This window comes from Neopsephotus bourkii, unplaced genomic scaffold, assembly GCF_033783945.1.
Source record: "Neopsephotus bourkii isolate Nb327-2 ecotype Australia unplaced genomic scaffold, CSIRO-AGI_Nbou_v1 NB_1735, whole genome shotgun sequence".
NCBI lineage: Eukaryota > Metazoa > Chordata > Aves > Psittaciformes > Psittacidae > Neopsephotus > Neopsephotus bourkii.
In genome coordinates this window covers 810,349-837,095 of record NW_026902209.1, presented here as the reverse complement: position 1 = coordinate 837,095, position 26,747 = coordinate 810,349, and positions in this window count along the sequence as shown.

The following is a 26,747-nucleotide window of genomic DNA, read 5'->3' as shown; positions in this document are numbered from 1 at the left end:
GGAATGAAGAGAAAATCTCATTAGTTCTGTACCTGTTAAAGCAAAGCCAGCGATGTATCATGATGCACAGCCCTGTCAGCAACAAAGGGAAACGCTCTATTTAAAATCTGGAAAACCTTGGCCAGAAAGTGGAAAAGTCAGAAAGAGCAGAAGGTTCAGGATGTAGGAGCCATAGGACATCCCACCCTACCCTCACCCTACTGTGTGCATGGAGGTGGTGCTGTGCCAGGAGCTCCAAACCCCTGCCCAAAGCCACAATGCCCTGGTGGGGCAGAGTTCTTACCCTGGACTCTTCCCCCTGGTAAAGAGCATCACAGGATCACCCAGTGGTTTGCATTGGAAGGGACCTTAAAGCTCCTCCAGCTCCAACCCCTGCCATGGGCAGGGACACCTTCCACCAGGGCAGCTTGGTCCAAAATGCCCGGTCTCCACCCCCAAAGCCAAGAGCACCCAGGCAGGGCAGGGTGAGGCCAACACAACAGCTCGGGGCAGGGGATCAAAAGAAATCTTGTTGTAAGACATGGATTTGAATCTACAGTGCAGGGAAGGATGGGTGCAGCTTCCCGACCCTTCCCAAAAGCACGTGGCACATTTGAAATGCAAACGGTTGTACCCTGCAGCCCTGCTGACCGCAGCTCAGCGCTGTTCCATCCAGCAGTGCCCTGCCTGGGTGTACTGAACAGAGACAACGACACCGCCTCCTTTCTGTTCCCATTAACCTCTAGCTTAGAAGCAAGATGACAGCCTAGTGCTATGACAGAGAATGGGATAGGAGAGCCTTTAGGAAAGATGGAATACCATTTTCCTTGGCCTTGGTATAACCCCCGTGCGTGGCACACGCTGAGCTGTTTGGGCCACTTAATGAACCAGGCAAGGAGCTCAGATACAAGCCAAAAAAGAAGCAAAACTTGCTTTTTTTCTGGTATCATGTTAAAAAGAGCACGTTATTTATGAAAGGAGATGAGGGATTTTTAGGAACACTCACCAGGCTTGCCTCCTGACCTGCATAACGTATATGTTTCTATATTTATGTAGCTCTGATCTTCCAAGAATCCAAACCTTCCTGAAGCACATGGGATATATCCTGTTTGCACAACGCATGTGTTGCTATTCTCCATCTCCCACAAGTGGAAACTTAGGTGTAAGATGGTAAACCCCATTCCATTACCGAGCAGCAGCTCTGTTTGTAGAGGACAATTTGTGGTTTAGCATTTGTCAGCACTTGTCAGACGCTGACACCTCCTCATAGGGCTCTTTTTCTTCCTCCTTAATGAGCAATAACCCATGTTGGGGTCCTAAATGCTTTGAGCCGCCCCGGAGCGAAGGCCGGTGCAGTCAACTCCATCCCCTGGGGAGGAAGGCATGGGACATGTTTTATCACCCCATTTATGTCACAGCCATCAGGAGGAATTACCCAGAGGGACATGGCCACCTCATCAGTCATTGACTTCCTCTCCATCTGCCAGCTCAGCAATTTCTCTGGTTTATTTTCTCATTCATACCACTGGTGAGGAATATTATACAGCCCTTTCATCCATCCTGGCACTCACCAGCATCTGCTAATGGCTCTTTTGAGACCATTCAAAGGGAACAGGGTTTCAGGTCCCGTAAATGCTCCCCATTGATGTGCCAGTAGCTCCTTTCTGTGCTGGGTAGCACCTTTTTCATCCCATGGTGACACCAGCTGAATGTGCTATTGCTCCTTTGGGGAGCCCCAAAGCACTCACAAAGAGCTGGCATGGGAAAGCTCATGATCCATTGCTCCATGAAGTCTCAATGGCTGAAGAAGAGCATCCCAATGCCCCACGTAGCCATAAAATCATAGAGCTAATAATGGCTCTGGAGTTCTCTAATGCTGAAATACAAACACACCTATGGGGAGAGGAGATAATCTGAGACCATCTACAGTCACAGTTCACAGTTTTCATAGTTCATAATGTTTGAGAGAAGAAATAATCATCCATCCCATAGGGCGTTTTGATAACCAAACCTTTCTTGTCTCTGCAGACCCTGAATGCAACTGTCCCTCAGGCATGCACTGCAGCTTCTCTGCCCTCCTTGCAGTCAAATGCAGCCTAGGCTCTTGCTGCCTCTGCCCTTGGAGCTTCAGTTCTTGCTTCAAATGAACCCAAACTGGAAGATGACAAAGTGCTCATACTCTGCTGATGGATGTCTCAGCCCCTTTAGCGTGCTTCTCCTTCTGAAACAGTGTATTTGTTGAACCTGCAGATTCATTTTCCCATTTTCCCTCCCATTTACTTTTCAAGCCCACTCCCTCCAACCAGCAGCTAAAGCATCTAGGATTTTCTTTCTCTGTAAGGAGTTTTCCAGCTGCATTACCTGAGATTCTGCCCTAGTGAGCTGCCAGAACAAGCTGTTGTGATGAACCTTGACTTCTTTACGGATGGTCTTCCATGTCCTAACTCACAGCTCTGATGGAAAATGTAAGGATGGGGCAGCCACAGCTTCTCTGGGCACCCTGTGCCAGCGCCTCAGCACCCTCACAGGGAAGAGCTTCTGCCTAAGAGCTCAGCTCAGTCTCCCCTCCGGCAGCTGTGAACCTGTACTTACCTATAAACTAAATATACAGAGTGGTTTACTAATAGGACGACTGAACAATCTCATCATCCAGATTGACCTCAGTGCTGAAAGAACTGATAATTCCTGGTAACTAAATCTCTGCGCACCTACTCTTGGGGTAGGGCTCCTGGAGGCAATGAGCTGGGCGATAGGAGCAGGACAGCAGAGCAGTGAACAAGGAAAAATGTGTCTCAATGTGACTGAAATGAGGCATTTTACAGAACAATTCCCTTCACAGTGTGCTTTTTTATTATCGTTATTATGTGTGGCTCAAACATCGAATGGAAAGAGGTCGTTTCCTCCTGGAGCGGCTGTTCCCAGGGAGACAGAAAACACCGGTTCACCTCCTGGGAATACTTTCCAGAATGAAGGCAACCCAGTGAATAAACTGAGTTAAAGCCAAGGGGACGTATACAAAACCAGGACCTGAAACAGCTCTTTTGCTGTTGTTACTTACGGCTGCTATCGTGTCTGTAAAGCACACGAGTTTTCCAAGGCACAAAAAGATCACACTTGACAGGACACCCACCAACAGCAGTCATACTGCCTTTTCCTTGTCTTTTCCTTAGGTTTTCCATCTGGCTGTGTTTCACAGGAAATTATCCATTGCTCCCCTCCCTGCTTAGCCTCATCCTTCCCACCAGGATCATTTGCTTCCAAGGCAAGCTTTGCCCAGAGTTCAGATCACTTCATCACTCTAAGGAGGAGAAAGTTCTTCCTGACAGCAGGGAAGGGAGCACTTTGCCAAGGTAGTAACAGGAAAATAAATGTGTGTGGTTGTAGGGAAGGGAAAAGCAGAGGAGTCAGCACTCCAGGGCTCCATTGAAACCACAGCCTCTGTGCACATCACCAAGCACTTCATCTGCCTTATTTAGTTTCCCCATCTGCAAAATGGGAATAGTGGCCTCACAGGATTGTCCTGGATCTTCATTAATTAATACACGACCAAAGAATCTTTTAATCTCAAGTCACATTTAATTACTAAACACATAAATATAGGAGAAATAAAAGTCAGATGTTAGTAGGACAAGGAACTGAAAGGGGCTCTGAATCCCTTAAATCAGCCCATCTTCTCAGTGGGATTATACAGATCTGAGCCATTCCCCACAGATGTTTTCTACCCCTTCCTGTAGCAAAGCTGCAGCCCCACAGCCTCCATGGGAATCTGCTCTTAAATCCAGCAGAAAACGTTTATCCATCCGAAGAGCTGTGATTTCAGCATCCCGTTTCCGCTGGGCCCTGAGTGCATGCGGATAACGGCTCAGGGCTTTGTTCTTGCAATCTGCTTTTACATAATTAAAGACTTCTCATGTCTCTCCTTGGGATTCTTGTCTCCAGCCTGAACAACGCTGGGGCTGGAGTTTCCTCCTCATTAGCATGTACAAGTGTTTTCTTGGGAGCCAGCTAGAATAATCCCGCTCTCCTGCATCACTGCCTGCAGTATTAAGGGAGGTGTGAGAGGGAGAATTACACTCACAGTATTCCACAAGCTCTTGCAGGGTTAAGCCCTCCCTGGGGTGAACAGTCTTGTGAGACACACAGTAAATACTATCGGGATTAGTATCAAAATGCTTCTCAACTTTGAAAGCTGACACTAGTCCAAAGCAGTCACAACCACGCTGGCTTGGTTAAGTCTCTGGGTTTAAATGAGCCCCGTCTCATAGGAGATGATTGCTCGGAGTGAGGTTATGTCCAAACGTTCCTTGCTTATGAGAGGAATCAGTTTAAAATCTGAATAAACAGATGTGGTCCCTCTTAAGTATAGGATATTTGTGGTCCTGTTACATCCCTGAGAGACTGGATCTTATGAGACAGTGATCCATGGGGTCTGGATAAACTCTTTAAAGGAGGAGGATGAAGGAGGAGCTTTCTTCCTCTGCTGTCACTGTTTAAGTTGGTGCTTGCTTTCTTTCATTAGACAGAAACCCCATATGGGTAAATACACAGATTAACAAAACAATCAGGCTTCCAAAAGAGAACCACAAGCTGACAATAACTAGATTCTATAGGGGGGTCATGAGGAGGAAGCCCAACCACCTGCAAAGCTCTCTGGGGACCTGAGTTCTGTCTGCTGTAACCTAGCTGGGTCTCTTTTAAAGCCCTGCCCTTACTCTGAGAAATGCCCATGTGTGTATGAGGAGATCCAAGAACAACAATAACTGGAATTATCTGTTTCAGGGTCCTGAATTCCTGACATTTATAAACTTACTTGGCTTCTTTTTAGCTCCTCAAGCACATGGAGCTTAAATTGACAGCAACCTAAGGCCATGCAACAGTGAGCAGTAGGCAAGCAGCAACAAAGACACTTGACTTTTAGAGCAGAGATTAATCTATGTTCTCCTTAGCTGGAAATCACCTCGCTGGCCCATTTTCTATGGCTGTTTTTTCACTGCTCTATTGTCTTTTTCAGAGGATATAAGAGTCTTTCCTCATTACTCTAAGAATTCTTGCAATATATCGATCTGGAGCCACTAGGAATAAACCCTTACTTGAATGAATGCCCGTTCCCCTGGGACAGCAGCAAAGAGAAGGCTTTGTCATATAACAAATTGGAGAATAAAGCCAATTTCTTAACTTCTGATTTAGCACATGTTGGTAGACGGGTGCTCAGTGTTATCTCCCTTCTATAGAGCTTTCATTTGCTTTCAAAACACTTAGTGGTGGAACATGAAAGAAATGAAAATGGAACATATGCAAAAGAAAATGACACTCAGTTAGACATCCCTTCCATGCATTTATTTGCATAATTACTTCACCCCGTTGTGAAATGCCTGCTCAGCAGAGCTTCCCCAAATAAAGAGCAAAACCACCCCTACAAACCTCCCCAGGGAAGAGGAACCGAGCCCGGTCCCATTGGAGAGGTTTGGTTTTCCTCATTAGTTAAAATCCAGCATTTGCTCAAGTTTTCCAAGCACACTTTGAAACCCTTTGCTGTTCCCTTTGGAGGCACGGAGCCAGGGACGCGGCACCTGCACTTCCCAGCAGGCAGAGGAGAGAAGCAACACATAAAACGAGTCTCCTGACTGCTTCCAACATGAAATAGATGGCACGTTATCCTGGATCCCCTTTACACACACACCACAGCTCTGGCCATCTTCTGGGTGCTTTGGCTTCTCCACTGCAACCACCTGCCCAGGACCTTCCTTTTCACCATCTCGGACAGAACTTAACGTACTGAGGAGATGTGCTGGTTTCTGCTGAGATAGAGTTGGTTTCCTGTACCAGCTACCAGGAAGGAAGGGAACTCTATCCCAGCTGAAACCAGGACAACAGTGAGCACATACAGAAACCTCGTCGCTCCAACCCTCAGGATTTCAAATCACTGCCATTTTTCAGAAGATGCACCTAGAATAGAATGGAATCACCAGAAAAAGAGAGGTTTTGAACTGAGCTGTCTCCTGAACACCAGAACTGTTCCTGCTGCTCACCCGGGCTACAGCCACTTGCCCCCAGCTCCAGCATTACACTGGGTGTCCAATGGACAACCCCTGAAGGGACCTGAAGGTACTGTTCAACAGTGACACTTGAACTGACACCATCATACAAGGGCCTGTGGGGACAGGCCAAGGGGAATGGCTTGAACCTGCCCGAGGGGAGACTGAGCTGAGCTCTTAGGCAGAAGCTCTTCCCTGTGAGGGTGCTGAGGCGCTGGCACAGGGTGCCCAGAGAAGCTGTGGCTGCCCCATCCCTGGCAGTGCTCAAGGCCAGGTTGGACACAGGGGCTTGGAGCAAGCTGCTCCAGTGGAAGGGGTCCCTGCCCGTGGCAGGGGCTGGAGCTGGAGGAGCTTTAAGGTCCCTTCCAACACAAACCAGGCTGGGGTTCTGGGATTCTATGATTAAAGCTGAGTGTGAAAATCTGCACTGTAATATTGCCCTAACACCGATGCTTCACAGTCCTCTAATATTCAGTCTCATAAGATGCTTCCTCCTTATGTAGTCCCACAAGTGAAAAAGCATCCTCCTCCTCAGGAAATGTGAGGACCAGTGGTTCCTGTTGTACTGTATAAAGCGTTGTTAATAGCACTGCAGTTTGCTGTAAGCAAATGACTCATCAGAAGCTGCTGCCTGAACACATGAAGAAAGAGATCTACTCTGGTGAGCAGAAAGGATGCGTCCCCTTCTGCTAACCCAGGGTGTCTCTGGTACCAGGAACCAAGGTTGGGGTGTGCAAACTAAGGGGAAACCAAGGGCAGGGCTGTGTCCAAATGATCCATAGAACACTCGTGCCTCTGCACATCTAAGGCTGCAGATCCCAGAAACTGCATTTCCAGTGAGGCTGGGAGTCATTTCTGACCTAACCTGCCTCCAGCAAGACTCATACCTGGTGGTTTGGTGCAGGTATGGATGGAGAATAACATCAGAAAACCTTCAAACCTCTTCTTTACAACCCTGTTACCCAGAAATGTGCTTCTTGCTTGAAACACTGCTTTTCAATCTCTGCTCAAAGCCTCAGCCTTTATTTCTCTTCAGTTCCCTGAGACTGAGCATTTCTGCTGTCCATTTAAACAGGCATCACACCCCTGCGACAGGCTGAAGCCTGACCTGCGATGTGCTAGCTCTGGGGCTCAAATGAACAAGTACTTTCAGCTTCACACAGGTTTGTCCAAATGCTCAGTGCTGCTTTTTACCATTTAGTATTCATTTTACAAACAGGACTATTGCTTATTAAGGCAAACCTTCCTTCACTGACATTTTTGGGGTTCGGGGGGGGGGGTGTTTCCATGCAGGAAAAAAGACCCACAAAAGCATAGAATCAGAGTGGTTTGGGTTGAAGGGAGCTTAAAGCTCCTCCAGCTCCAACCCCTGCCACAGGCAGGGACCCCTTCCACTGGAGCAGCTTGCTCCAAGCCCCTGTGTCCAACCTGGCCTTGAGCACTGCCAGGGATGGGGCAGCCACAGCTTCTCTGGGCACCCTGTGCCAGCGCCTCAGCACCCTCACAGGGAAGAGCTTCTGCCTAAGAGCTCAGCTCAGTCTCCCCTGTTCATGTCATCACTACAGGCCATCAGGTGCTGCAGGTACCTTGGGATCAGTTTAAGTGTGGGTCTGTAGCCGCTGTCTGACCAGGGCTGGGAGCTGCTTTGCGTTCAGACCCACATTTCATTTTCAGTGTCAGTACTAGAGCTAACAAGCAGGTTTGAACAGCTGAGAAACACCCTACTGCCCATAAGATAAAGGGGCTGCATGGTGAGGCACCCCTCTGCATGGCATGTATTAAATACAGGAGAGCCTGTGTGAGCACAGAAAAGCACCAGTTCATTGTGAGGCCAGGGAGCACTGGGGCAGGCTGCCCAGGGAGGCTGTGGGATGCCAGCCTTGGAGATGCTCAGCTCCCCTGGACCTGCTGGGATCCCCAGCCATGGGGTCTGCATCAATGCGAGCACTGACATTGGGCTTACACAGGAGGGTCCCCTTCCAAGGCAAACGCAGGTAACCCTGTGAGTGCAGCATCTGATTGAGAAACAAACCCACGGAGGGCTCGAGCTGGAGGAAACATTCCCACTTTAATTACCCCCAAAATGGGGCAGTCACACTCCCACTGACGTGCTTTTTTCAGCTCTTTTATCAACCCCAGTTAGTCACCTATTTTTGTCATCAGGATGTACAAGCAACACTGGAGGTGCAAAGTGGATGGGCAGGGATGTATAATTTATACAACAACAAGGAAGATAAAAAGGGAGTGCTCAAAGCAAGGAGAAACCAGGCTGTGCTCCTCTCACCAACCACCTTTTCCATCCCCCCCTCCCCGTGTGTAACAGAGGTCCTGCATCTTCTGTAATAAATAGAAGATGGGGAAGGAGAAAGATGGAGCTGTCATTTCAGTGCACTGCAGAACTGGGACTGCAGGGGGGGAGAGGGCTCTGCGTGGAGAGAGATAAAGTCAGAATGAAGCACAGCCTGGCATCTCGATGAGCCGTTCCCTTTGCTCAGCCTGGAAAAGGGATCAGCAGGAAGGGAGGAACTGAAACTCTTGTGATGTTTGTTGTGAAGCTGATGGAAGAGGTGACAAAAATATTTGTGTGATGTTAAAAGGAGGAGCCCTGGCAAGCTGCTGCTGACTGACAGCACACCCTGAGCGAGCTGCACTGATGATACATGAGGACAGCACTGCCCCACAAAGGGCTGCATTACACTGTTCTGTGCACCCGCGGCATTTGGGTTCTGTACTGAGAGCTGTTTGCCCATCTCCTCAGCAATGTGAGACCTCTCTCGAGCTCAGGGCTAACAGCGCATTGGGTTGTGCTGGAGACACAAGGAAATGTTGTTTCAGCTCCTCAGACATGTCAGAAGCAATATAAGATCCAACTATCGCTGCGTGGTGTCACTTCCATCACTCAGAGATGACCTCAGAGCACTGCGTGCTGAGGCTCGTGCCAGCACAGGCATGGGAATGGAAAGGAGATGCTCAACAGCAGCAGCGGTGAGCAGAGACTCATGGAATCCTGGAATGGTTTGGGTTAGAAGGGACCTTAAAGCTCCTCCAGCTCCAACCCCTGCCACAGGCAGGGACCCCTTCCACTGGAGCAGCTTGCTCCAAGCCCCTGTGTCCAACCTGGCCTTGAGCACTGCCAGGGATGGGGCAGCCACAGCTTCTCTGGGCACCCTGTGCCAGCGCCTCAGCACCCTCACAGGGAAGAGCTTCTGCCTAAGAGCTCAGCTCAGTCTCCCCTCGGGCAGGTTTGATCCATTCCCCTTGCCCTGTCCCTACATCCCTTGTCCCAAGCTCCTCTCCAGGTTTCCTGCAGCCCCTTTAGGCACTGGAAGTCTTCAGCCTTGATGTCCTGATGGAGCCAAAGCTCAGGGGTTATCCTCATAGCTCAGGATCAAACACTGAGACACCTCAAGGCCAGGTTGGACACAGGGGCTTGGAGCAAGCTGCTCCAGTGGAAGGGGTCCCTGCCCGTGGCAGGGGCTGGAGCTGGAGGAGCTTTAAGGCCCCTTCCAATGCAAACCAGGCTGGGACCCTCAGGATGTTTTTTCCATCACTCAGGCAGGGTTATCCCCCCCGAGGCACTCTCTGCCTGAGTCACCTCTCCCACTTTTCACAAGTGCCAGGATGGAGGGACACTGTGAACAGCAGTGCCTTGCAGCTGATACACCGACATGCACCAGCCTTTAACCCACCTGCTGCGGGCCCACAAAGCAACAGGAAGCTGTCTTCCAGGCAAGCAGTCCTCTGACTGCTGGGAGACTTCTGGTTTAAGGAATGGTCAGCAGGAGATGGGTGAATTTTCCCTGGCACAGTGCAAGCCTCACCGGTGCCATGGAGGCTTGAACAGCATCAAAGAGAAGGCTGCGGGGAGACCTCAGAGCAGCCTTCCAGTATCTGAAGGGGGCCTATAGGGATGCTGGGGAGGGACTCTTCATTAGGGACTGTAGTGACAGGACAAGGGGTAATGGGTTAAAACTGAAACAGGGGAAGTTTAGATTGGATCTAAGGAGGAAATTCTTTCCTGTTAGGGTGGTGAGGCACTGGAATGGGTTGCCCAGGGAGGCTGTGAATGCTCCATCCCTGGCAGTGTTCAAGGCCAGGTTGGACGAGGCCTTGGGTGCAATGGTTTAGTGTGAGGTGTCCCTGCCCATGGCAGGGGGGTTGGAACTCGATGATCTTAAGGTCCTTTCCAACCCGAACTATTCTATGATTCTATGACCATGATCATGCTGATCATGAGCCTGCACCACCTCTGCAGCCACATAAATCCTTATTTCAGTAAAGAAACCTGTTCCTGATGCCCTTCCCCAGCCCTGGTTGGTGACTGAGCCAGGCCTGAGCCCATCACCTCTGCACTCCTTCAGCCCTCTCTTATCGTTTTCTCTTAGTTCAGCCCACACCAGCATTTCAGTTAATAACTGAGATTAGGAACCCATATTCCCTGCATATACAGTGTTCTCACCAGTGCCTGTTTTCAACACCTTCTGCCCTGTTTCAGGTGTCCTTGCACTCCTCTCCCGGTTTGCTGAAGCCTTCTCTGCGGATCCCATTAGACTCAGAAGCCACGAGCACCAGTTGCATGCTTCAACTGTGCCTCACTTGAGTCCCGCACCTCAGATTCTAACCATGAACCCCCTGAAGCTGAAATTGATTTTTTTAAGTTATAAATCACACAAAACATGGGTTCAATTGGATGGGCAAGAGAACATTTGCAATGATGACCGAAATAAATAGTGTTTATAAGTAACCTCCCTGTACAAGCAATGCCTTTGAAGCAAATAGGCTGAATGGAATAACATGAACAAAAAGCATTTCTATATTTATTTCTTCATTTCTATCATTTCCAATGTGAAGAAGGGATTATTTTACTTCTGATCTCATAAAATCCAGGTGGGGAGAGGCTTTGTGACTTGTTCCATACCACACACAGTTAACAGCAGCCTGGAACTGAGCAGAACTGCAGTTCTCCCCCTGCAAGACTTGTCCTTCCCCTACTATTAGGTTTCTGCTATGGAAATTGGAGCCCCACCTTCATGAACAAAAAGCTGTTACCAAATCAGTGAAGTCTGCCTCTGGTTCCTGAGGAGAACAAGAGCCCTGGTCTTCAGATGCTGCTCTGGGGGAGGTCACAGCAAAGGCTGAAAACAACAGTTTGTGAAGTACAGAAGCAGATGCAATGGGGTGATGTGAAAAGACAGAATGCTATCATTAACGGGATAGGGAAAGCAGGAATACATCCTGGAGAGGTGGGAATTCCTCTTACCCACTGTGAACATGGCTCTGGAGCCATCTCCTCCATGGTCTTCCCAGAACAGGGGTTAGTGCCTGGCTGTCCATGCTGGGTGCTCCTGGGTGCCTGCAGTACCTGTAAAAGAATAAAACCATCCTTCCCCAAGTAAAATAATTAAGAGCTGTTAATTACCCATTGCAACGATCCATCCTGGCCACCCCTGAGGTTAACTGCACTCAACACTGATGCGATTACACTGAGCAGGGTCAGGAGCCTCAGGGCACCAGTGTTTGAGGAATTACATTAGGAGAAAGGAGAAAGAGGAAATCCTGCTCCCTTTGAAACTGCATCCCACAGCCTGGCTGCACGATGAGCTCTGGAAAGGTGCAGTGGTATGTATATGTATTTATACATATATATGTATTCTATATATATATACACATATATATAATATACATATATACATATACATACAGCTATGTGTATATATACATATAAATGCAATATCTATATGTATATATACAAGTGTATATGTGCATGCATCTAAATATATATACATATATATGTATATATACACACATATATATGTGTATGTAGACACTGATTTTTTATATATATGTCTATATATTCTGTATGTATACATAATTAATATAACTCCGAGTATATATATTCTGTATGTATCTATCTCGTTCTGTATACAGTATAATTCTGTATATAGGATTATAACAACTATACATCAACAGATACATGCTCCGCTTTGGTCTAATCATAGGCAGGGGGTACTGCTCAGTATTCCCAACACAGAGGTACCAAACAGGCGGACAACAGCTCCGAGCTTTGCTCTGGGTTTCCCTTTGCAGGTGGGAGACATGAATATTCCAGCTGGGCTCCCCTGGGCGCTGCAGGACATCGCTGACAGGGATGTACCCGACTTGGCCATTCTCACCCCGTGTCTGCACATCTGGCACAACCACGCCTGGAGCTGCCACATCCCCGCACACCCCTCATTCACACCGCTTTAGTCATGACTTTAATCATAGAATCATAGAATAGTTAGGGTTGGAAAGGACCTTAAGATCATCCAGTTCCAACCCCCCTGCCATGGGCAGGGACACCTCACACTAAACCATGGCACCCAAGGCCTCGTCCAACCTGGCCTTGAACACTGCCAGGGATGGAGCATTCACAGCCTCCCTGGGCAACCCATTCAAGTGCCTCACCACCCTAACAGGAAAGAATTTCCTCCTTATATCCAATCTAAACTTCCCCTGTTTCAGTTTTAACCCATTACCCTTTGTCCTGTCACTACAGTCCCTAATGAAGAGTCCCTCCCCAGTATCCCTATAGGCCCCCTTCAGATACTGGAAGGCTGCTGTGAGGTCTCCCCGCAGCCTTCTCTTCTCCAGGCTGAACAACCCCAACTTTCTCAGCCTATCTCCATACAGGAGGTGCTCCAGTCCCCTCACCATCCTCATGGCCTCCTCTGGACTTGTTCCAACAGCTCCATGTCCTTTTTATGTTGAGGACACCAGAACTGTACACAATGCTCCAAACTGACAAATACCCCATTTCTGAGGCTGATGACGCAAAGCTCCTCAGAGAAGGGAACCCCTTTCCATCCGCACCCGAGCCTTTGTTACACAGAACAGTGTGACCGCAGCACTTACCCCTTTCACTCACCTGTAAAGCAGCGCAGGGCCCAGATGTCAGTGACAGCTCTGCCGGGGCCGGAGCCCGGCCATGCTGCCCCGAGGTCAGCTGGAGGCTGGCAGTGGAGCTGAGCGAAACCATGCTTCTGGTTCATGGGCTCCAGTTCGTTTCCCACAGCGGGTCCGAGCAGGCACGGGCAGCCCCGCACTGTCTGCAAGGCCACGTCGGGCCAGCAACAGACACCCCTGGCACTGGAACATCCATCTGCTCCCATGGAGGAAAGCTCGGTTTTGCCGCAGCTCCCAGGTAAGGTCCTGCGAGCTCTGAAGCACCAAAACCAGACAAAGAACACACTTGGAGAAGGATCCCAAAGCAGATCTGGCTGCTCACAGCACCCACAGAGCTGGGATGCAGAGGAATGGCTTGAACCTGCCCGAGGGGAGACTGAGCTGAGCTCTTAGGCAGAAGCTCTTCCCTGTGAGGGTGCTGAGGCGCTGGCACAGGGTGCCCAGAGAAGCTGTGGCTGCCCCATCCCTGGCAGTGCTCAAGGCCAGGTTGGACACAGGGGCTTGGAGCAAGCTGCTCCAGTGGAAGGGGTCCCTGCCCATGGAAGGGGTTGGAGCTGGATGAGTTTTAAGCTCCCTTCCAGCACAAACCATTCTACACTCCTTGATGCTGACCTACCCTTGTCTGGAAGGGAAAACTAACCCAAGCAGCTCTGGTTGCACAAAGCATATTAGCCCTCAGGAACCAATTAGGTTCTTCATTACTGATGAAAAGAATAAGAAGAGAAAGTTCCATAGTAATCAAGGCAGTGAAGAAGGCCCTAGTTCACTAATTCAGCCGGCTGTTACAAGTGAGATCTTGCCTAGATTGTGATTTATGAAGGATGGCTCTTATAAATTTGAAATACTTCTTCAAAGAAAAATTAAACTCAAGACCTAACAGGAAATGTAACCACCATTTGTCTCATCTGCAGTGACCAGATGGAACAATTACTTTGCTATTTAGGCAATTCTGAACATTTTGGACATTTCCATTCCAACACTGGTCTTCAAAGGTCAAGCAAGTATATCATAATAACAGTAACAACTCTTCCTTGTGGGTAAAGACAGCGAGTGGACCTCAGCTGTCTTGTACAGTCTCTTCCTTACTGTTGTTAAGACGAGACGACAGCACATGCCTCTTTCCAGACAGTTTTCTTATACAAATTAAATATTGCTGCCCACAGTTTGAACATACTCAAACTGAGACACAGAGAGAAGGAAATAAGTTATCCCCGATGCCAGTGAGTCCATGGCAAGCAAATTCCTTTATATCATGTTTACATCATCCCACCCAACACCATTTCTGTGCTCAGCAACATCTATATATTGGCACATAAGAGAACATAACACTGAGGTCATCACAGCTAGGAATGGTTACAGTACCTGCGGATTCACTGAACAAACCTACCACATCATGTGGAGGGATGCTGCAAACTCCTCTAACCAGCATACTTCAGCTCTTCATTCACTTTAGATTACTAAAGCATGCTGAGATAGTGTTTTTATAGTTAATTCCTGTTGCAAAGACACATTATTACACTTTGGCTCTACCAAACACAACAAAATACAACAATTTGCTGTTCTCAAAATACCAAAAGTTTTATCTTGAAATAAAAGATTGAATTTTCAAGTGAAATAACACACATTAGTGCAAAACAATATAGAGCATCAGATGTCAGCACTCTCATTGTGTTAGACTGAGAGGTGATGTCAATGGGGCATCAAATGCAAGCGCCTGCTCTTGATGCTCATTAGAATTACTGAGCAAAGCCACCCCAACAGCATCTCAATCACCACCAGATCTCCCTTGCATCCCTGCCCACAGAAAACAAGGCTGGGCTCCCCCTGGTACCTGTGGTGAAGCACAGTGACCAGACACAAGAAGAATTATCCATGAACTAGCCTGGAGCAAACAGGCATGGCAAGCCTCCAACGCCTGAAGGACAGTGAATAAGGAATAATCCTGGTGGGTCTGTGCCTTGGTGTGTGCAAGCTGCAGACTGAAACCACAAGAGAACCCTTGCAAGGAACTGTCTGCATCGGTTGCTGCTGGCAAAGATAGATGGCTGTGATAACCATGGTGAATTGAGGCTGAAATTATGAATACATGAGGTTTTATGTGAGACAACAAACGTGTCACTGCTTACACACGGCTCAAGGAGCACTGCTGTACTCCTTCAAATCACCCGCAGCTCCACAAATGGGTCCTTCATGCACCTCTGCCTCTTGGTAACGTTTTGCCCAATGCAAATGCTTTTGCACCTGAAGAGCCCCCAGAATTCCACACTGGAATCTGGTTTGGAGCCAAACATTATTGAGAAGTATTTGAACCCCTTCTCTTGTTTGGCAAAGCCATTCTCCAGGAAAAAAACACAGTATTTGGCAAAACTTTTCAATCCTCCTCTGCAAGATGTCCCTGCTGAGGCTGCAGAGCTGAACACGAGTACAACCGTGGGGAGATTTGTTTCTGACTTCCTAAACGTGTACACAGCTGAGGAAGAAATTGCAGTGCTTGCTGACACGGGAGCTGGAGCCACGGTTTACATGCAAATACAGCCTGGATACTGTCGGACAATACCAATGCAGCCCTGGACTGAGGAAAGTAGATAAACACGGATCAGCGTGATGCGATAGTCCTCCTTCAGCACAGGTCTGTTGTGCTCTGTGGCTCCTCACTGGTGACCTAGAGGGTTAAAGCACTGCCCGGGTCCACCATGGGCACTGCATTGGGCCTCTCTGCACTGCTTTATGTGTCTTTACTGAACAGAGTCCTGAAATTCATCAATACCCAGGAGACAGGTATCCTTCACACCTGACAGCCATCTCTTTGCTACTTTACCACTGCCTTCTCACTGTAATTACCTGGCAGGGACCAACTTGGGAACCAGCATTTATGATGTTTTGCCTTCACGTTGCTCAATCCTCCCGTGCTTAAAACCAGAGCCGCCCTCTTCTCCCCAGTTAGAGGAATGAGCATCAGCTTAGAAGCAGCAGAAGTTATCCCCCGCTGCCTTGCAAGGACAACACAGCCCAAGACCACCATTGACTCCGAGCAATCTACAAATGAGTGTGCTGTGTCCCCAGCCAGAGAGGTGATGCAAGGTACAGGTGTGTGCTGGGGTACTGACACTGGCACACTGCACAGCCAAAGCAACACCTGTGTGCTTCTTAAGTTGGTCTTTAACACTGTTTGTGTCATCTGTGGTCAGTAGAAGTCTCCCTCTGCTATGCAAGACACAGACACTTCGTCACCCGGCTTCTGGCTATATGAATCTTCATACAATCACAGAGTGGGATTCCAGTGTTCTGTGACTGGGGTTTTCCACCAGCAGGGTGCCAGGAACGCTTGGACTCAGCATGGAGTCTGGAAGTTAAGACAGAGATGTGGGTTATTCTGTTTATCCAAAGCACTGATGTATTCCTGCACGATAAACAGCTCCTGGAAAGCGCTACTGTTTGTCTTTCTTGCCATTTATCAGAAGAGAATAGTTTACTGTTCTGGTAGAAGGCACAGGTAAGTATCTCTTCAGGAGGAAGGAAAATAAGCTTAGTGCTAAGGCAAATAGAAAGTATTGATCTACCTTCAGGTACTGCAGCTGAAAATCTCTTGCAAAATGTATCTTCACTTACCCTACAGAGCAGTGCCCTTTGTCTTTCACCGACTGATGCTCTGTAGTGGGAAGTTTAACCTTGAACACAGCAAAGGGGAAAAAGCCAGCAACAAACAAAACCTTACCTGAACATCAACTAAACTGCCACCACAGAGTATTCAGGCACCACAAAGATACAGCTGGAGTGAGATTCCTCTGTCCCTGCTGGTGTGGGACCCTGGCCCCACAGGCTCCCCCAAGTAATAGAACCATAGAATCACAGAGTGGTTTGTGTTGAAGGGACCTCAAAGCTCCTCCAGCTCCAACCCCTGCCACAGGCAGGGACCCCTTCCACTGGTGCAGCTTGCTCCAAGCCCCTGTGTCCAACCTGGCCTTGAGCACTGCCAGGGATGGGGCAGCCACAGCTTCTCTGGGCACCCTGTGCCAGCGCCTCAGCACCCTCACAGGGAAGAGCTTCTGCCTAAGAGCTCAGCTCAGTCTCCCCTCGGGCAGGTTCAAGCCATTCCCCTTGGCCTGTCCCTACAGGCCCTTGTCCCAAGCCCCTCTCCAGGTTTCCTGCAGCCATTTTAGGCACTGGAGCTGCTCTCAGGTCTCCCCTTCAGGAGCCTTCTCTTCTCCAGGCTGCCCCAGCCCAGCTCTCTCAGCCTGGTTCCTTTGCCTGTCTTGGTGAGACAATGCCATGAGCCTCCAACTCATCTAGAATTTAGCCAAGATGAAACTGGAAGGAAAATGAAGGCATTTGAACACACTGGCTGTGCTGGCAGCAGCAGCATCTCTCCAACGCGCCCCAACACCTTGTCCTGTGGGGGATGGAGATGGCCGAAGCTCTGCAGAGCCACATGTGACACACACAGGGCAGTGACCAAAGGAAACCAGAGCGGCACAATCACAGCCCTGCAACCTCAGCTCCTACTTAAGCAAATTTTCCATCAGAGCCCAAAGCAGGCAATCAACTCCAATTTAAACCCACGCTTGACAAGCTTCCTGTTTATTACAGAGCTCCTGATCTGGGATGGGATTTTCAGGCCAGCTTCTTTGTGTCTCCTCTCTGCTTTTATTACGAGTAAGCCTGTGCCATAATGTTATTTTTCCTACTCTCCTGCCACCGACAGCACATCCATCATTCTTCATAATTGCATCTAACAAATATCGATTTTGTCTCCAAAAGAGTATAAACAGAAATATTAAAGTGCTTTTGCAGAAGGCAGAAACACTGGTGGAAAGCACACTGAAACAGAGCGAGGAGGATGAAGCCCACGTCTTGTTGTGACAGAGCATATGGCTGCCAAAGAGCACTACCGATTTACACTGGCTTGAGAAGGGATTGGGCTGAATTGGGCAACCAAGCTCTGTGCCAAGAAGATGCTGTTGGTACAAGTGGAAGCTTCAGCCCATTCAGTCTCCAGCATAATTGTGTCCAATCATTTTCCCAGCACTCCCTAAATGGGAGGAAATAACTGAAGTTTAGACTCAGAAAACTATTAGGGCTGATTAAATGCATTGCTGGGCTGCATCTGCTGTGAGGCTGCTGCTGGGCACTGACCAGGCTGCCCAGTACAGAGGCAGTGTTCCCGGAAAGGGCATCTTGTCCCGGCAAAGAGGCATCCTGGAGGCACTCGGCATCCCACACATCTCCACAGCCACCACCCTGCTATGATACTGCTGCTGCCCTCTCATTCTTCCTTAGGCTCTAAACTTGTGCCTTTAGGTTGATGTTTGCTTCAGTATCTGCATATCACAGTATCACAGTATCACAGTATGTTAGAGATTGGAAGGGACCTCAAAAGATCATCTAGTCCAATCCCCCTGCCGGAGCAGGAACACCTAGATAAGGTTACACAGGAACGTGTCCAGGCGGGTTTTGAATGTCTCCAAAGAAGGAGATTCCACAACCTCCCTGGGCAGCCTGGTCCAGTGTTCTGTCACCCTCACTGAGAAGAAGTTTCTTCTCAGGTTTACGTGGAACCTCTTGTGCTCCAATTTGTACCCATTGCCCCTTGTCCTTTCATTGTTTGCCACTGAGAAGAGCCTGGCTCCATCCTCGTGACACTCCCCCTTTATATATTTATATACACTAATAAGGTCACCCCTTAATCTCCTCTTCTCCAAACTATAGAGACCCAGCTCCCTCAGTCTTTCCTCATAAGGGAGATGCTCCACTCCCTTAATCATCTTAGTTGCCCTGCACTGGACTCTCTCCAGCAGGTCCCTGTCCTTTTAAACTGAGGGGCCCAGAACTGGACACATATTCCAGATGAGGTCTACCAGGGCAGAGTAGAGGGGAAGGAGGACCTCTCTACCTACTAACCACCCCCCTTCTAATACTCCCAGGATGCCATTGGCCTTCTTGGCCACAAGGGCACAGTGTCGGCTCATGGTCACCCTGTCGTCCACCAGGACCCCCAGGTCCCTCTCCCCTACACTGCTCTCTAACAGGTCGTTCCCAACCTATACTGGAACCTGGGGTTGTTCCTGCCCAGATGCAGGACTCTACACTTTCCCTTGTTATATTTCATCAAGTTATTCCCCGCCCAGCTCTCCAGCCTGTCCAGGTCCCTCTGGATGGCAGCACAGCCTTCTGGCGTGTCGCCCCTCCCAGTGTCATCAGCAAACTTGCTGATAGTACACTCAATTCCCTCATCTAAATCGTTGATGAATATATTAAATATACTGGTCCCAGTACCGACCCTTGAGGCACTCCACTAGATACAGGCCTCCAACTAGACTCCGCCCCATAGACTACAACTCTCTGGCTTCTCTCCTTCAGCCAGTTCACAGTCCACCTCACTACCGATATCCAGACCACACTTCCTCAATTTAGCGCAGGATGCTGTGGGAGACCGTGTCAAAGCTTTGCTGAAGTCAGGTAGACCACATCACCGCTCTCCATCATCCATCCACCGGTTATTTCTCATAAAAGGCTAAGATTGGTCAAGCAGACTTTTGGTGGTGTGTTTTTTTGAGGGCTCTAGCAGCTCTGCTCTGGAGACAGGCTGAGAGAGTTTGGGCACTGGTGGGCAGCTCAGCGCTGCACGGACACACCGTGGTTTTCCAGTGTCAGATGCATAGGGTCCAACAGCACTCTGTGTTTATGCTCACTTTGTGCCTGATTAACCACAAAATCTCTTGTTAAAATAGATTAATTAATCCTGGAAGGCTTATAAATAACTTCTTTATTCTTTGTTTCACAAAACCCACCTCTCAAGTGATGGAGGTAACCCGAACAGTGGAGATGATGGGGTGACATCCCCCCAAACTGGTTGCCAGGCTCAGCTCCTGACTGAAAAGTGGGTATCAGGTTGGGTTAAAAGGGTGCTTTTTAATGGAGGAATATCAGTATTTCTTTTACTTGGGTACTCAAGGTCCCATTATTCAGCACTTCCCCTGTGCAGTTTGGAGGTGAAGGTGCAAGAAAACAGACAATAAAGCATTTGCTGCCCTCAGCCCTGCAGGAACAGCATCCACGGGGCTGTGTGCAGCCCGAGCTGTGTCTGTGCTGCAGCCCCTCCAGCTCCTCCGTCCCCAGCTGAAGGGGCTGCAGCTATCTGGTTCCCTCAGTGTCCTCACCAGCAGCAGTCCTGGGCTTTTCTGGGAAGAGGATGTGCTCAGGAATGTGATATCCCCCCACCCCTGCCTGGCTTCCTCCCAGTGACCTTCACTGACTCAGGAGCTGCTGTGTCAGACAGTGATCAGCTTTCAAATGCTGTTTGCTCAGAGTAACTTTTGTCTTTTGACTGACTTCTGTTGAATTCCTTGTTTAACCTTCTGTTAATGTGCATTTGTTTCGTGGTGAGAATCTCATTCTAACATTCACATTTAGTTATTATTACCTTACTGTATTCGGATTCGTAGAATCACAGGATGGTTTCTGTGGGAAGGGACCTTAAAGCTCACCCAGCTCCAACCCCTGCCATGGGCAGGGACCCCTTCCACTGGAGCAGCTTGCTCCAATCCCCATCCAACCTGGCCTTGAACAGTGGCTTTGTGATCATCACTGCCTTCCCCATAACACAATTCACACGTCCTCACTCCCTTACCCCAAATGCTGTTCTGAGGAGAACTGGATACTTGTGAAGAATCAGGAAGGAGAGTAGCAGAAACCCCGATTTTAACTAACACTATATGTCAAATACAGAAGTGGGTCCCTGAGTCTCCACCTATATCATTTGAGGTATCCATCACTTTTAAGAGCCTTTATTCCCTTCAGGTATCATCTACTGCTTTTTTAAATGACACTTGTCCATAACGAACATAAACCAGAGCTACTGCCCAGGTTAATGGTAATGTCTTCACATTGGTGAAGAGCATCAATAACAACTCTCTAACGTGTACAGCTGTAGAGGCATTAAGCAGTTACCACAACCCTGTTTGTCACTAACCACAGTAATTAAATGTACAGCTGACACTTACTATAGCAAATGCAATACCTGGTTATGTGTAAAGGCAGAACTTGGAGCAAGCAGTCTGCTAGGGAAGTGCTACCAGCCCTGTTTGCCCTGTTCAGGTGCTGCACACGGATCCTTTGGCAGCTCTTTCAGCTGGAACCTCTCCCCTTCACAGCCAGTGTCACAACAAAGCAGTTCTCTGCTGCCTGCTCTGGGTGAGCTGCTCTGGAGCCACCAAAAGCTTCATCAATTGGGTGATGGTTCCCCTGCTGCAGCACCTTTCCTTCAAATCCCTGCCTGTGCACTGCTTCAGCTGTGCTTTAAACAGATACAGGACAGAGCATCAGAGGCAGTGCACAAGCAAGGGGAAAATCCCACACAACCCTTTGAGAGACACCTTTGCTCTGCAGTCTGGCAGCACTGAAACACACGGAGCATCCCTGACCCCTGCAGTTGGTGTTCAGGGCATCAGCACCTCATAAATTGCATAGGATTATAAGCAGCAGATAGCACACCCCAGAGCTGGAGGTCCCCATCACTGGGGGGGGTGGGAGGGGGGGGGTGATGTCTGGGACAGTCTAATTTCCCTGTTTCATTTCCATATCCCTCTCAGAGACATGGCAATGAACCATTAGTTATGGCACAGCACCAGTGCAGGCTCTGCACCAAGCCCCTGGTTTGGCTGCTGACACAGCCCTACCTGCAGCCTCTGCTGCTGCCATCCCTCACGTACAGATCCATCCCAGAAGGCTCCTCAGTGTTTCTCCCCGGTTACCCTCTACATCGTTAAGAAAATACTAATATAATGTGTCTCTCTGGGATGTGCTAACTCAGCGCCAGCACTGCTTAATGCTCTATGACCTTAAGTGATAAAGAAGAGTTTAAGTGGTAATGCAGGGTTAAAACTCCACATCTAGCATAAACCAAAGGGCTGTTTCTTGTTTCTGTGCTAAAAGAGAGCCAGGAGTGAATGTATGTATTTTTCTGGGTACAAAGTCTCCCCAGGTTCATTTTCCTTATCCAATACCTCTGCTTCAGCACCCCCAACCTCTCGCTCTCTCCTCTGATTTGTCTCTTGCATTTCCTCTCCTGTTCCGCTCCCAGTTCTTTCTTAATTCCTCCTATGGAAGCATTCACAGTTGCAGAAAGTCAGGTCCTCATCTGCCCATCAGAGAACAGTTTCCAGTTCCAATGTGTGACACTGAAAGGAAAAAAGCTGCTTTCACAATCTATATTAAAGCTTTTATCCCATTAATATTTCATTACAGACACATGGGAGAGCCAAGTCATTCCTGGGTAGTTTCACCCTAAACAGCTGAAGCCAGCTCCTTCAGCTCAAATTCTCCGTTTTTAATAAGAAGTCTTTGCAAGTTACTAATTAGAACAATCATTTCAGGCACTGGTTTTGCCTCAATTGGATTGTTCCTCTTATTGCTTTTTGCAGAGTGATGAACAAATATTAAAACCATTCCAGCTCCCTGGCACTTGCTCTGCCTGAGCAGGGCTTTGGAAAAGGCAATCTGCCCGTGGTCACCAAGCTTACAAACTGCAGACAGGCTCTGCTCTTTATTACAAAGCTGATAATGAGTTTTGATAATGAAGCTGAGCAGGGGGAACTGGACAGGGATTTTCGTCTCACTGGAGCAGCGGGTACCAACACCCAGAGCCAGGGATGCCCACAGCCACCCCAGCACTCAGCACTGCACCTGGGTGAGCAGCAAACCCAGGTTCACACATCATGGAAACATCCCCATTATTGCCTGTCTATGTTCCCATTACTAGCAACTCCTTCTTCCCAAAGGAAACAAATTGCAGCTACAGGTTTACAGTGTATGTGCCAAAACCTGGAGGTACCGTATCTGCCTGTGTGTTGTTACAGGACTGCAGGAAGGAGGGGGAAACAGCTTCATCCAAGGTGTTTCCCTAGGAATGCTTCGTGAGCACAGTCTCCACTTACACCAATTTGGGTTTTTCTCAGCAAGAAGCAGAGTCCCTTTTGAGGAAATGTCCTGCAAAGGAACAGTTAAACCTCCCAAGCGATGCACTAAGGTGCTAGTGGAAACAAAGGAGGTATTGAAGGGGCAGGATGGCAAACCAGGAAAGGGAACATCACAGAATCCCAGCCTGGTTTCTGTTGGAAGAGACCTTAAAGCCCCTCCAGCTCCAACCCCTGCCACAGGCAGGGACCCCTTCCACTGGAGCAGCTTGCTCCAAGCCCCTGTGTCCAACCTGGCCTTGAGCACTGCCAGGGATGGGGCAGCCACAGCTTCTCTGGGCACCCTGTGCCAGCGCCTCAGCACCCTCACAGGGAAGAGCTTCTGCCTAAGAGCTCAGCTCAGTCTCCCCTCGGGCAGGTTCAAGCCATTCCCCTTGGCCTGTCCCTACAGGCCCTTGTCCCAAGCCCCTCTCCAGGTTTCCTGCAGCCCCTTTATGCACTGGAGCTGCTCTCAGGTCTCCCCTTCAGGAGCCTTCTCTTCTCCAGGCTGCCCCAGCTCAGCTCTCTCAGCCTGGCTCCAGAGCAGAGCTGCTCCAGCCCTCGCAGCAGCTCCATGGCCTCCTCTGGCCTCGCTCCAACAGCTCCACGTCCCTCTGGTCCTGCTGCCCCAGAGCTGGATCAGGGCTGCAGGGGGGTCTCCCCAGAGCTCAGCAGAGGGACAGGATCCCCTGCCTACCTGGTGGCCATCAGCTGCTGAGCTGTTCTGCCATTAGATCTATTACTTACATTTGTAACAGCAATGCATTTCCCAGGAAGAGCTGTCTGCACACTGTGCCAGGAATGCTCCACAGACCTCAGAGTTGGCGAGACAAATACTTTGGGACAAGACATTCACAGCAAATTGATTCATCCAGTCAATACTTAGCGTTGAAGGGTCAATCACCAGTGCATGGCCTGTCGCTATTAAGAATAAGCCCAATGCTAAACTCATCATTCAGTTCAGTTTCTCCTGGAGCAACAAGTCCTCCATATCGCTGCAGACCAGACACTTCCCATTCAATAGTTAATTACTGGAGTAAGCACCCAATTTATTGCAGCCAGCTTGGAAGAAAAATGCTGAACTGACGCAGTTTAAGTGAGATTAACACAGGGCTACCTACAGCTACCTGCACAGACCTGCGGAACAGAGACGTTCTCCATAACAGCCTCCAAGAGAAGAAATGGAGGGTCAAATCCCCAATAATTTGGAGCTGGACTAGATGACCTTTGAAGGTCCCTTCCAACCCAAACTATTCATAGAGTCATAGAATAGTTAGGGTTGGAAAGGACCTTAAGATCACCCAGTTCCAACCCCCCTGCCATGGGCAGGAACACCTCGCCCTAAACCATCTCACCCAAGGCCTCGTCCAACCTGGCCTTGAACACTGCCAGGGATGGAGCATTCACAGCCTCCCTGGGCAACCCATTCCAGTGCCTCACCACCCTGACAGGAAAGAATTTTCTCCTTATATCCAATCTAAACTTCCCCTGTTTCAGTTTTAACCCATTACCCCTTGTCCTATCACTACAGTCCCTAATGAAGTCTTAATCCTCTCAAGACCTCCTGGAGAGAGGCTTTGGACAAGGGCCTGTAGGGACAGGACAAGAGGGAATGGCTTTAACCTGACATTGTGGGCACTCGGCAAGTCATTGCCACGTATCAATGTAATGACTGTACTTTTATTTTTGCTTTAATTTCATATCCACATTGGGAAGGGTTATGCTTTGGAATGCAGCTTCTCAAGACAGCATTTGAGTATGTTATGGTAATCTTCATTCTAATGTCTCCATGTGAGCAAATGTCCTCACAACTGGCTGAATATGGCAAATTGCAGGTTGGAGTCACCTCCCAGCATGAGCTGGGTTAACCCAGGCACCATCACCTGGAAGCTGGTGGCAGGAGCTGCAGAACATACCGTTATCCTGTGGGATGAGCCTCCCTCATTCAGGTCACACAAGGAAAAAAGGAGACATGGCAGGTGTCAAGAAGAGAAAAGGTATCTGAGTGCAAGATGTCCTAGGGATCTGTCATCTGTCCTCTCTGTGGTGCCTTTTGGTCCTGTAGTCATTAATCCATCACTTCTCTCACTGAATTAGAAGATAGCAATCACATATTCCTCCTTACTGAGTACGAAAATGAATCCTTAACCTTTAACTTCTGATGGAGCGTTTCCATACAAACCCCTTTTCCTCTATTAGCATTCTACCCACTGCCTCGGAGGGTGTGAGCACTTGAAAATGGGTTCAGAGACATTTCCCCGTGTTTTACACATTCTCCACTTTAAAGAAAGATGAGGAAGCGTGACCTGGAGAAGCCACTCCATTATGATAAATCTCCGTGATATCATAACCATTAAATACAAATTCCTGCTTGGGCCTGTTTTCCTTCATGTGTGGAAGCCGCTACCGAGAGCTCCCGAAAGTTTAAACAGTTTTCATTAGAAAACGCGGTGATACAAGGCTGGCATCACAGGAACAATAGTGCCACCAAGTGGCTTCCATCGCAGGGGAACAAGTGAGTGAGTTCATACCTTTCATATAAACCTGCATTGGGTTCGGGTGGGAAGGACCCTAAAGCTCACCCATTCCCAGCCCCTGCCACGGGCAGGGACCCCTTCCACTGGAGCAGCTTGCTCCAAGCCCCTGTGTCCAACCTGGCCTTGAGCACTGCCAGGGATGGGGCAGCCACAGCTTCTCTGGGCACCCTGTGCCAGCGCCTCAGCACCCTCACAGGGAAGAGCTTCTGCCTAAGAGCTCAGCTCAGTCTCCCCTCGGGCAGGTTCAAGCCATTCCCCTTGGCCTGTCCCTGCAGGCCCTTGTAGTGATGCATGCTACATGTAGTTTTGATAGAAAGCCATAGAAAAACACATATAGCCACTTCAGTTAAGGAGATATATATACATATATTTACTTTTCCCCCAGTTTCTAGAAGGTTGTTCATCTGTTACTTATATTTTTAAGCACCATGAGTTTGAAAACACTGTAGAAATTAAAAGGTGCTTGAGAAGCTTTCCCCATCTCAACCATTGTCTTTCTCCATAAACAGAAAGGCATTGCAAGTCAGGTCATCACATGCTGCAGAACACGTCCCAGTGCTGCTTCCCTGCTTTTGGGTACAGAACATCTTGAGCCTTCACAACTCTGAGTTTACAGACACTGCCAAGTTCAGAGATAGGGAATGGAAGTAGCTGAAACTAATCCAAGAGTAGAGTGAACCCCAAACTCCTGCTTGTGCCCCTCTGGATCTTTAACCAACAAACGCACTTAAAGTCATTCCTGCTCTGCAAACACTGGAAACAAGTGGATTCACCAGTGTGAAGCACTGTGTTGCTTTCAGAAGGGCACAATGTCTCCCAGCAGGGACAACATCCTGGCCAGCATTTAAGTGCAAAGAAAGCAAAAGGCAGATTTTAAGTGCAGGTTCTTCACAAAGCCCTGCTGTGCTTTGCTGCCAGCAGCACGGGCAGCCCCTCTGAGTAAAGCAAGCTCAGCAAGAAACCCCAAATTCTCACCTGAGGTTGGTTCATAAAAATGCATCACCAACAGAAGGACACAAGCAGAAACAGGGAATGTTTGCTTGGGCTGACATAGGAATGATCCATGGATTTCCCACTTCAGGCAGCCCACCACAGACTGCCTTTTTATCACACCAGTTAGTACCCATAAGGGGGCTTCTGCACCATCCGGCAGCACCAACCCCCAGAGACCAGCTTCCTTCTCCATAAATGCAAGGGGTGAACTGCCTCCTTGCTCCTGCTTTTCATGAGCACGTTCCTATTTGTGCAGAGTGGGATGAGTGATGAACATACGACTGCTAAAGAGGATTGCTTTGGAGACA